Source organism: Mycteria americana, chromosome 1, assembly GCF_035582795.1.
Source record: "Mycteria americana isolate JAX WOST 10 ecotype Jacksonville Zoo and Gardens chromosome 1, USCA_MyAme_1.0, whole genome shotgun sequence".
In the NCBI taxonomy this organism is placed as follows: Eukaryota; Metazoa; Chordata; class Aves; order Ciconiiformes; family Ciconiidae; genus Mycteria; species Mycteria americana.
In genome coordinates this window covers 73,549,596-73,561,669 of record NC_134365.1, presented here as the reverse complement: position 1 = coordinate 73,561,669, position 12,074 = coordinate 73,549,596, and the positions used below count along the sequence as shown (strand labels likewise).

The window sequence follows — 12,074 nt, the reverse complement described above, 5'->3', positions numbered from 1 at the left end:
AAGCACAACAGCAATAAATACAAGTTTCTTTCCCAGCTGAAAAGCTGATTGCAACACACAAGTCAAAGTTCCAGGAGTGACGTTAGTTCCTATGGTCTCAGGACAGGCTTGGTGGCACATACAAGCCTCCCCTGCCCACCTTCTCCAGGAGAAAAGAAGCAGGCAACAGTTTCCATCTGGAAAGGGAACATCACTGAGCCAACAGCAACACTAACCTCCAGAAACCCAAATCTTCATCACCAAAGGGTACATTAAAAGCAACCTGAAAAAAGTATCAGTGAGAACAAGTCCTACTGAACTACGTAACTAAGCATAACCAACTGCAAATGTATGCTTGACAGGGACGTAAACACCATTCATGTTTACAATACCTCTGTCTCTCCAGCTGCTAGACTTGCATGATTTGAACCATGCAAGCCCAGCAGCTGCAACCAACTGAGCTCTCAGGAACAAGAAACAAAATTTCTGTTTTCACCAACATTTTTATCTGTCCCAAGAAAGATCTTGCAGGTGTAAGAACTGTAGACAATGAGAAGTTGGGACTAGAAATAAACACTTAGCGTTTTTTACTGAAAACCTGTAACACATGAATCAAAGTATCAGCAGGGAGAGCAGAAGAAAAGGACATGTGGTGGCCCGTGGTTTCAAATCCATCTACCCATCCCAATTCATACATATTGATTGATACACATAGATTTTTAGGGGGTGCTCAGTTCCCATCCTATGACATTCAAGGTCCTTTGAATAGGACAATAAAATAATTAAGGTGTCCAACCACCATTGCAGAAGAAAAAGATTCAGGAACACAGCATAATTAAATTGACTCACTATTTTTAAAAGACTTTTTCTTTTAATTGAAAACAGAGTTCAGAAATCACACACAGAGAGAAGTCAAAACATCCACAAAAAAAAAGCCAAATCTCAAGTCTGCATCAACGTACAGGTGGCTAGTAAGATAAAAACAAAATACGGCAACAAACACATGCTTACAATAGGTTAACCACTGTACTGATACAGGAGGACATCTTTCGGCAGCGCACAACGAAGCAAACCCCCATGGGTTGGCTGGTGTGAACGGCTTCAGCTCCGGTAGCACGTGAGCACGGCACCAGGGAGCTACACCAAAGCCCGCTCCAGCTGCCTCTGCAGGAGCAGAGAGGAGGGGACGTAGGTAAACAGTTATCACAAACAGAGAGGGTTTCTAAGACAAATAATATGAAAAACAACTCATCTGACCGAGGAGGAGGAAGAAGTTGAACACACCTATGAAGTTAAAGCCGAATCAGTTTAACAATCTATGACTCCTGTCGAGCAGGAAGGCTCCCGCTGTTTTTCTCAGCGAGGGGAGCGGGAAAGGAAGCACAGCAGAAAGGGCACCAACGACAGAGACTGCCACCAGCAGGCACGGCTGTCACCCCCCACTCGCACTGTTGGCTTGAGTCACCCACAGACAGCCAACACCGCAGGGAGAGGAGCGGCCATAGAAGAGGGGTAGATTACCCTTCACAATATATGAGACGCGATTCCTCCAGCTGTCGGTATTGCAGGTATGCATATCTCTAGGTTAGAGACTGGAGTCAATAATCATGTTAGGAAGTTTGACTTTGCCCCATTATATCACTGTTTATTTACACTATATTAAAAAAAAGAAAAATCAGGTTAGGATACCATCTCTTAAACACATGTATATACACCACCAGGTACAAGGTGATCTTGATCTGCTTGGGGCCTCTAAATATCACTGTAACACCATGAACAATTAAGAGGGATGTGTGACTCCTGATCTGAATAGAGTTTCTTCACCAGAGAACAAAGTAGTAATTCAAATCAAGTATAAAAAAATACCATATTCTTAATTGCAAGCATACACCTCTAAGCTTCAAAACCAGAATGAACCCACAAATCCTCCTCCCATCAAAGTACATTTACATACTAGCACTTTCTAGTTACAGAATGAAATCTGCTACTTGTTAAAACAGACAAACCATCAACCTGCTTCAAAATCCATGCTACTGAATGCTTTAATGTAAGGACCTAAAAACTTCCCATGAGGAGGTAACAAAAATGAATACATTTGATTCACAGTCAATGCTTTCAAACGCCCAGTCAAAGGAGTCAAAAAACTTCCACAAGGATAACAAGCCAGTGGTACAACTTGGAGATGCTTGAGTAGTTGTTCTGGGGTCACCATTCATGTTTCCCGCTGGACAAATCCATCTCTCATTATAACATAGCTTGTGCAAAGGATCCAACTTCAGTCTGTTCTGCCTCTCAAAGTCCTGCACCAACTGTCACCATACAAGGAATTAACGTTGTAACTTGCAATCAAACTCAAGCAAAGAGGAAAAGACGGCACACAAATATCAAAGCACCCAAGTATGAAAGAGCCTTATGTCTGGATGCACATCAATGCAATTGAATATTATTACATGTAAAGTATAAAATGTATGTCTGCACATCGTGTATACATGTATATCTAAAACCAGAACTATTTCCAGCTTCATGTGCTTCTTCATGTCACCTAAATTCTCTACACTGAAAAAAGAAGTACCACAAAACCTCTCTCCACAGAGAAGAAAAAGCAAACGGGAACAGAAACCCCAGCAAACAGGAGTTCCAGCAAATGTTTAGAAGAACAAAAACTGTTTAAGAACTGGGCAATCAGAAACCAGTAAGCAGGGCAGCATACACACTTGTGCTTTCTGCAGAAAGTCTAACCATCCTGAATATGGCTTTTGCAAAGACCAAAATCAGCCTGCAGTCGGATACCACTTTTGGACAGATGTTTGAGATGTCACATAAGGGAGTTACACGCAACAAACCTCAGGAGGAAACACGACCCGAAGGCTACAGGATTATTTTGATGCCGATGTATGCATATCATCCAGAAAGCTGTAGAAAGGAAAGGCAGAAACAGTCCTGCACTCATGATCCCTTCAAGCAATTTGCTGTTGCAAAACTAAAACATGTAATCAATAAATAAAACTTACCAAAGGATTCAAAAGCTTTCACATATGCATTTAATTCAGAACTTTTTTCATTGAGAATCATTAAGGATACACATCTCATTTTTGTTAACACTGATGGTATTTCGTTACACTCAATGCTATGTAAACATCATAAACGAGGACATCTTAGTTTTGATTAGCAGACCATCACAATTTAAGCTCTTCTTATTACTGATGAGGTTTCTTAAGATAAAAAGATCGTAAGTCCCTTCAAGCCAGTTAATGCCTGTTTTAATGGAAAAAGTAACTTTTTCCAGCTGTGAAGCAACCCTAAACTCCTAGAGGCCTAAACTCCCACAGCCAGATTTGACTTGAGAGCATTTTCGGGATTAAAAAATTGGTTTGAGCTCAGGGTGTACTGTCAGACCACAATAAAAGGAAAATGAATACAATATGCTGGAAATACAACACTAGTCACATTAAAAAAACACTTTCTGACAGCGTTAATTATGACACTGTGCCTCCCACTCTTATCACACACAGCCCTTTCACAGCAGCTCTACAGACCTCCACCCTCAGCCATCCCAGGCATGAAACAACACAACGACAACAAGCCTTCTGGAGGACAGAAAAAGAGAGTTACTGCTAGTCCAAGTTCACAGAAAGCGCTCGCTTTCACAAGTTTTTGTCATCTGTTTTTCAGTGTCCTCTGTTTCACAGAAACCTCTGCATCTGTCTTCGTGGAAAAAGGTGAAGACAAGCAGGAAGGAAGGGACAAACACTCGCAAACCAAGGAAATGGCACTGTTTTCACGTTTAGAAAAAAAGAACAGATTTAACATATTTCCATTGAAAAAGTGTTTCCAATCGAAGAGAAAGAAAAAAAAGAAAGTGTTTCAAAAAAATTTTTGGGACTCTGTATCAGCCGCCCAAGGCTCCAACACGATCCCTGCCAGAGCATCTTTAGCCTCATGACCTGAACAGCCAAGTCATCTTTTCTTTTGCACTGCAAACCCACAGATGAGAAGCTGGTACCAAGTCACACTATTTACATGACAATCTTCTGGACCACAGTTGACAAGCAGCCAGTGAGTGACGTGCCAGCCTAATCCACGCACCCCCAGCCCGTGGGGTGGGATCCGAGTGCCAGGAGGAGCTGGGCTGCCCGGTGAGCAGAGTCACACCGGGCTCTGTCATCCCCACTGGGGAGCAGTGGCAACCGAGACAGGCAAAGAGGTGGAAAAGCCACCGTGACGAAAAGAAAGGCAGTACTGCACACTAGGATAAACTGGTGCAGGCTGGGAACGAGATTACAGTCAAAATCCCCTTTACCTGGAGCTCCCTACCAATATAACCCTACACAACCCCCTGCCTTAGCAAGACTCTGCTCTAACCTATTCATCTTTGGATAGACTGGACCTACCACTTGCGGACCTGCCCCCATGGATTGGTCTGCACAAGAGAAAACACAGAATAAACACAAACAGCACAATACACAGCCGTAAGGCAGAGCTGCCCTGCAGGAAGCAGCAGCAAAGGCCTCCCCAGCCACAAGTTAAGTGTGAACAACTGGGTCCCTGTTTTTTGCCCTAATTTAGGCAGTGGTAAAACCAGCATTTACTGCCATGGCAGCAAGACCAAGCAAAACAACAACAGCCACGTGCTCAACGACAGAATGAACAGATTTACTGCCCTCGTGCAGAGGGTAATGCATACGACTGTTCCTTATCACAAAGTGGTTTGAGAAACAAGCATCCTATACATAGGCATTCCTACCTGGGAGAAACAAAGTACAGGGAAATGCAAAGCTGCAGGATCGACGGTAAGTAAAAGCTGGGCAGCGACTGCCTGTATGTTGCTGTTTTGGCATTTGGGGTGGGCACACAAACTATTATTTATGGCTTCTATCATTTTCCTTGGGGCTGTCAAACAACGATGGCACAGTAACCATCTTTAAAACGTGGAGGATTTAAGTCACACATAAAGCCATTACAAGAACAAATTTTGAGACACAGAGATGGAATTTCTTTATTCCTAGAAAATTTTGACCAAATTGTCTGCTCCATCAAGGCCAATCATTTTTCCTTGGGAGTAAACAACATCCTAATTGCACAACAAATCACTTTCCTACACAGTAACACTCCCTATTAACAGAATCCGCATATGTGGTAGTCCTTTAAAAACACTCGTTTTAAAGAAACAGCTCCCAGGCGCACACATACACCCCAAACAAAACACGTAAGTTATAAAATCAAGAACCAAAGTTAAGAATTAGGCTTGTTCAAGGAAACAATGTATGTACCAGGAGATTAAACAATTATACAACTGAGTGTCTGAGATCACTGCAGTTTTGTTATAAAAATATCCAGTGCATCTGAGTACCTAGAAACAACCTGCCACTCTGAGAACGATGCAGATGATGTTGCTGATTCATTTTCTGGCAGTCACAATGTCCCCTCCTGCTCAAATGTCCATTTTCTGGACTCTGCATGACCATCTTGCAATGCCTAGTCTCGATAAAGTATCTTTTTTTTTTTTCATTTTCGATTTTAAAAATATAGTTGATCTCCCATGGTCAGTAAATGTGTCAATTGCATTCATTTCTTAGACCTTTTCCCATTTCGTTGTAGCAATAGGTCCAGTTTGTGATTACAGAATTTGACATATTTAGTGTGTTACTCAATAGTCAAGACAGTCTTTCAGAAGGTGCAGACACTGAAATTACATAAGACTCCCTTTTTATATTAGTAAATTATTCTCTTATTCTTAAACACAAGACAGAAAGACCAGCAGTAATGAATCTCTGATGGGAGTTAAGGTAGCAGTTAGCAATCTCTTGCTATCTCCCAGCAGGAAAAAAAAGAAGCTGCTTGATTTTTGCATCTCAAAGAAACTGAATTAAATAAGTACTGTCCAAATTGCTATACCCACACACTACAAATCACTTGTTCTTTGAGCAACATGATATCAGGAAATTGCTTGAAAAGCCTAGAAATTTATCACGTAAAAGAACAGCTAAGGGGGGGGGGGGGGGGGGGGGGAAGTTGCTTAGGCTCTAAGTATTCATGAAAATTTTAGCCTCTATACAATTGGTAAAGGTCCTAAATGCTTCTGTTGTGGTTATTTGGGAAGGAAAGACAGTCTCTAGCATAAACTGAAAGACTACCAAAAATAAGGTTGAAAGAGTAAAAGACTGAATAAACCTTAAGAGAAAGTGTAGTTGTGCTTAATTTCAGACCTATTAACGCACAAGTCATCGCGGTCATTTCACTGGTTTCTTGCACTTTGATTTTATACCACTGCACAGAACAAAAAGCAGAAGGCTGCATCAAACATGCTATAGTGAAGAACTGAAAAAACTTAACCTGTCTCTGATACTCAGCTCTGCCTGTAAAAACTGACTTCCCGTAAAATTTCATGCATTGGTCTTTCGGTGGCTGAAAGCTTAGAAAAAATAAACCAAACCCTGGCATTTAACATAGGGGGAAGATGTATGGCATGTTACTGCTCTTCACCAGCAAATGAAATCAGACCTGGTAAGCCACCTAAGGCAACAGTGCTTATCATTAAGAAAAAAAGAAGAAAAAAACAAACAAACAAACAAAAAACACTTTACAGAACTGAATGGAAAAAAAAAGCGCACCCACACCTCAGCCAAAAATCAATATGTGAACGTTATTGTATCAGTAGAAGCAGAAACCAGCTTCACGGACTCCTGTCCTGACCCTTCTACAGCACCTTCTCACATTTCAGCTCTTGAGATAGCCAAAGGACTCCTTGCACACACAGATGTATCCCACCTCACCACTGTTGCGCAAACCAACCAATTCCTCAGTTGCTCGGACTCAGCAAGTGAAGTGTGGACAGGACTTTGCCAGTCTCCATGGCACCTCGCTTCACCAGGGAGTGACAGCAGAATTACCAGCATGGCAGATAATACAGTCGTTAACAGCTTACAGAATTATACGGCTTACAGAATAGCCTTCCTTATGGAGTTAAACACTTTTGTTGACCTACTTACATTACTACTTACTCTTTCCCATACCTGGACAAGGCAGCCAAAGACTAGCTCTGCACTTCTTAACCAGGCAGACGAGCTGATCTCACCGCCCTCAGTTGCTTCTCACTGTGAAGGATGTCAGTCAAGTCCAGACTCTGTAGAGATAGCTGGTGCCTAGCTGTCACTGATTTAAAAGGGAGACCTAGAGCACTTAAAAACCAGATTTCCATTCCCCAGGTAAACACATCACCCTATTTTTATTGCTCACATCAAGAGCAAAACATACAAAGAATTTCTTTACCTTCAGTAAGATACGATTATTTTTTTTGTAGCTTGACTGCACAGACTCCTTTTTATTTTGAAGAAAAGCCAACAGGAACCTCAGCATCACCACATGGTTTCCAAATGAGGCCCTTTAAATGCTTGTTAGATGCATGTCTCCCACCTGAGCTAACAGCACAATTCCCCATGTCAGCAAAAACAGTTATTCTCCATGTAGGCAAGCTGCTTTCCCCCACCGTGGCTAGTCCTAGATATCTCCTCTCCGTTTTCCTACATTTCAACTCTGTAAAAATCAAGCAATGTGCTTATAATGTGTTTTTGAAATAAATTGTTTGTATCAAGCAGAATAAAGTTTTACCAGCGTTTTTCCCAACACAAACATTCCGAATAAATTTCAGTTTTGGTCAAAAGGCTCTTCAGAGTTACTTTGATTAAGTACCACTTTTATAAATACAGAGGCAATTTAAAACATCTGGAACATAAAATACTCCTTTGTAGGCAATGTTTTGCGTACAAGGCCATTAATTTCATGAAATTTACCATGTGCTTCAAAGTTAACTGAGGTGACTGAACTAGGTGTTACCTCTGAACAGCTGAGCCACGGTTAACTGCTTGTGTGCAGAGCCCTGCTTCCACCCACACCAGTGGACCAGAGCATCCATACGCCAGGCTGGTAATGCCTTTGGGAGAAATCCGAATACCACCAGCTCAGGCACACAGTTGAGGAAACAGCGGTATGAGCCGCACTGTAACAGCCCCGAGCACAACTGCAGCACCACCACCTTAAGCAACCACACAGGCATTTCCTTCATGTAGGAAAATGCAAGAGTGCCGGTGGATAATCCACTAGCATTAAAGAAAGACGTTACATGCCTGAGCTGATAAGGGGAGACAAGTGACAGGGCACGGTGGGGTTTTAAATCCAAAGCAGAAAATGAAACATCATGGAACAGACACTTACGCGTCAGCAGTGAAATAAACAACTTGATGCTTGGCAGATAGTTGCAACTCATTTCCAACAGGCTGCTCCTGCAGCCCCAAGAAAGCCACTAGCATCAAGTAGCTCGTAGGCGACCCTTAAGAATTGTTCCGCATCTCCACCAAAGCATTCAGCAGCATCTTTGGAGGCAGGAGAAAGGACGAGCATTCACTAGTCAAACACCACAATTCAGACCTCTATGCTAGTAAAAAGAAAAAAAGAAAAAATGGGTTTGGAGGAAAAAGGGGACAGATTTAAAAATGTCAACTGCAAGGTTACTGCCAGGCCTCCAAGCTATTTTAATGCACTTACCTATGGTAATAGAGACCAAAAGCGGTGGCTTTGCTGTTGTTTAACAACAAGCAGAGAAAGTTTTAGCCACAATGTGAGCGAAGTAGGATAAAGCAGAGGGACATAACACCAACAGTACCCTCACAAAAGATGCTGCGTGCCGGTGGCACATGAAGCAGGGTAAGCTCCCTTGCCGAGGATGCACTGGGTACGTGTGGCAGCCAGAACTGCTGATGCACTCCAGGTGCTGATGCAGGCTGCTTTCACCCCAGTGAGCCTGTCCAGCAGAACTTGCATGTCCTACAGGTTACGAATATTTGAGTGCAACACGAGCAAAGAGCCAGGATTCTGGCTGTTCTTTGCAACAATGCATGGCATTGCAGAAGGAAAAAAGACTTCATTTGATCTTCCTGTAAAAAAAGCATCCTGAAATCCCCTTGGTCTTATAGCCAATTTCTTGAAGAAGTGTATTCACTACACATCTTTCTAGTACTGGTGGTAACCTACCAAGGGAGGTAATAGTACTTGGTATCTATCTGTATAAAAAGCTGTAGATCAAGAGACACTTAATTCTAGGACAAACTAGTCCCTCAGTCAATAAAATATTCTTCTGTGCCTTAACTGCAGTTTGCCCAGAAAGAGTAACAAGCAGGAGTTACTGACGTCATGCCAAAACCTCATCTGGCTGAAGTTTCCCTATCCCTTTTAGAAACATCAGTACTTTTTGGTTTGATTGCTTCACTCCAGCCCCCAGTATACAATCAGGAATGGATTTAATGGTCTCAAGTGAGGCTGGCACAAGGTGGAGTTTCCAGGTCTCTCTAGGGCTGTGCACTGTGCAAGGCAAGCACCATGTTAGAGATCCCTCTACTTTGTCCTGAGTGAGCTGGCCCACCGTCTTAACATGTTGCAGCATTACACAATGATAATGAATCAGGCCCTGGAAACCTGGTGGTCTGTTAAGACTGCACCATGCCTGGGCTAAATCTCTTCCCCGCCTTTTAACTCACTGAAGTTCTGAAAAGCAATGGCACTCTCCAGAGGTATTTTCATTTGTAATTTCCAGCAATTACAAACTCCCTGTGAGACCAGAGACCCGTGTTAGCTACTAGCACGTGCACATCCCCTCTGACATCCTCCCTCAAAAAGTCTCTTACACCAGGGTTGACTTAAGATCGAAATGGATAAAGCAAAGGATGGCGAAAATAACACATTAATTCCATTTATAATGGAAGTCACAGATACTTCAATGTAAACAGCCGAAAGCAACTGAGCAACAGGCAAGAACTGATGTTAAATGTAAGTCCCAAACTGAAGTTCAGTCCCAAGACCATGCAGGATGCTGAATAAAAGCACCCTACTGATGCAGTTCTCCAAAGCTATTCCATCTCTGCCTGCAATTTCCTGACCTATTCCCACATCAAGAGTAATTTCCTTTACCTTGACGCTGACTCCTACTCTTACACAGGCAAATGACTGAGCTCTTTTCCCTCCCTGTCCTCCTTCCACCCAGCCTCAGTAACCAGCATGCTCCAAAAAGCTGCTTTCACAGCGCTTTCACTAGGACTCTGCTCACATCCCGACACACGCGACTCGACAGCCACGCAAAGCAGTGTGCTGGCATATGCAGGGTCTGCTGTACCCATGGAACAAGGGTTAGGGGCCCAATAGCCCCATGCCCCCTAGCAGTGTGCTTCCAAATACCAGGGAAGAACCCAAAGAAATGTCTTGGGCTCCCCATGAGACCAGATCACCTGTGACACAGCAGAAAATGCCCCTTAACCACAAACTCCCACAAAAACCTCCGACTCCTTTAAATGCTGAAGCCAAAGCTGCATTTCAACACTACAGGAACAGCTGTCCCTCATTCTTTCCCCTCTCTCCACAATTTAGCCTTTTACAATGTATTTAGAAGATAAAACAACATCTGAAAACATAAATCTCATCATTAAATGTTAAGATCATCACAGGAGAAAAACATAAAAAACCCCAACGTGAAGCCTTTTGACTAGTCCTTACCCATCGGTCTTTTCCAATCTACGTGCTCAGTACAGGCTAGAAAGAAACTCAAGGTGATGCTTCTTGCAAATGCTTTCCTATCTTGCATTATCAGCCACTATTATTACCTACAGTTTCATTTAGAAACAGCATTTGAATACTTTTTCAAGGGGGAAATTCTTTTTAATCAAGTCAGGTCATGGATGATATTAACCAGATTTGTTTTTATTTCTAGTCACTCTTCAAATTATTAATGTCATTCCCTGCAGATAAATGGTGTGTTTGCGGTTCGCAATACACATTGAGAGAGAAGGCTTATTAGCACAAGGCATTCATAGTCTTTTTGCCAACAAGAAATGGGAAACTCCTCTGGGCAGCAGGAAGTAGAGCATCCACTTCTGAAGTATTTTCCTCCCGCCCCCCCTTTTTTTTCCTTTTTCACCTAATAAAGGCCTTTGGCTGCATTTGCTTAATTCCCATTTTTGACAGACAACTGAAGAAGGAATGTTAATTAAACAGAGTTAGAAAAATAATTTCTAACAGCAAATATAAAAATAATTGAACGCAAGAGAGGTTTAGGGACTCGCAGGGTCCTAAGCAAAGTGTCACCCTCAGGCAGCTGAAGTATGACAAGATGAACCTGCAATGTTTTAAGAGCCAGATTCAACCCCTCGGACTACCAGGCGTTTTCCAGGCGACTTTGCTTAAACCACTTCTCTCCATTTCTCTAGTTACGTACAGTGCCTGACCATTTTTCTCCCATACCTTTTCTACCCATGACCATTTTTCTCCCATACCATTTTTCTCCCTGACCATTTTTCTCCAGTGTTAGGAGCTCAGACGCTTAAGAATTTGAAACAGTTATGATGTAGAGAGGGTAAAGGTAGTCTGTTTGCCTCCCGTACAAAAGCCTCTACCCAAACAGCTGTGGCAAACTCAGCAGTGACCGACCAAAACAGACTGAGACGCACCACCTCCTCCACCACTGAACGGAGCACACCAGGCAAGCGTACCAAGTTTGCCCAGCCTTACGGCCCTCAGTGGAGGCAACAGCAGGGAAAGGCTGGCAGAGCACACCGAAAAAGCAACTACACACCCTGCCAGCGAGGCACACAACGGGCAAAGCAGCACACACGTGTGTCTCTCCTTCAGCTTCAGTACAGCTTACAGTTAAATGCCGAACCAAATCCTTTCCTCGCCCCCCCCAGCTGCACTTTTTAGATGCAGTTTTATACACCAGGTCAAAAATCAGTCAAGACGCATTTGACAAGAGAAAAGAAAAACATCCAAAGCAAACAAAAACCCCAACGTCAACAGAAATGGAGGAGGGGAGAAATAGTTACTTAAAAGTGACCCTTGGTGGGGGGTGGGGAAGTCTGATTTTCTTCGGATATACTTGGGCAGGAAATCGTTGAGGTGGGTTAAAATACCTTTCTTGTACATACTTTGCAAAGAATTTCCTCTGATTACTAGAATAATATTTGTTTTCATGTCAACCTTGATAAATCACAGCTGTGGTGCTTTATTTCCTCTCTCCTCTCTCCATTTTCATCTATTAATAGGCCTGCATGTACCCA

General features: G+C 42.7%; 1 protein-coding gene across 3 annotated transcripts in view; it reads right to left on the bottom strand.

Moving 5' to 3' along the window:
* PDE3A (phosphodiesterase 3A) overlaps positions 1-12,074 on the bottom strand; it is a 268,394-nt gene that overhangs the window by 235,307 nt on the left and 21,013 nt on the right. The window contains exon 1 of one of the 3 annotated variants that reach the window (XM_075505840.1): positions 10,519-10,538. The exons of the other annotated variants lie outside the window; for them this stretch is intronic. The gene's annotated coding sequence lies outside the window, so the exon portion shown is untranslated. Of the gene's footprint in view, positions 1-10,518; positions 10,539-12,074 lie in introns of those variants that run through there. 3 annotated transcript variants of the gene reach the window in all.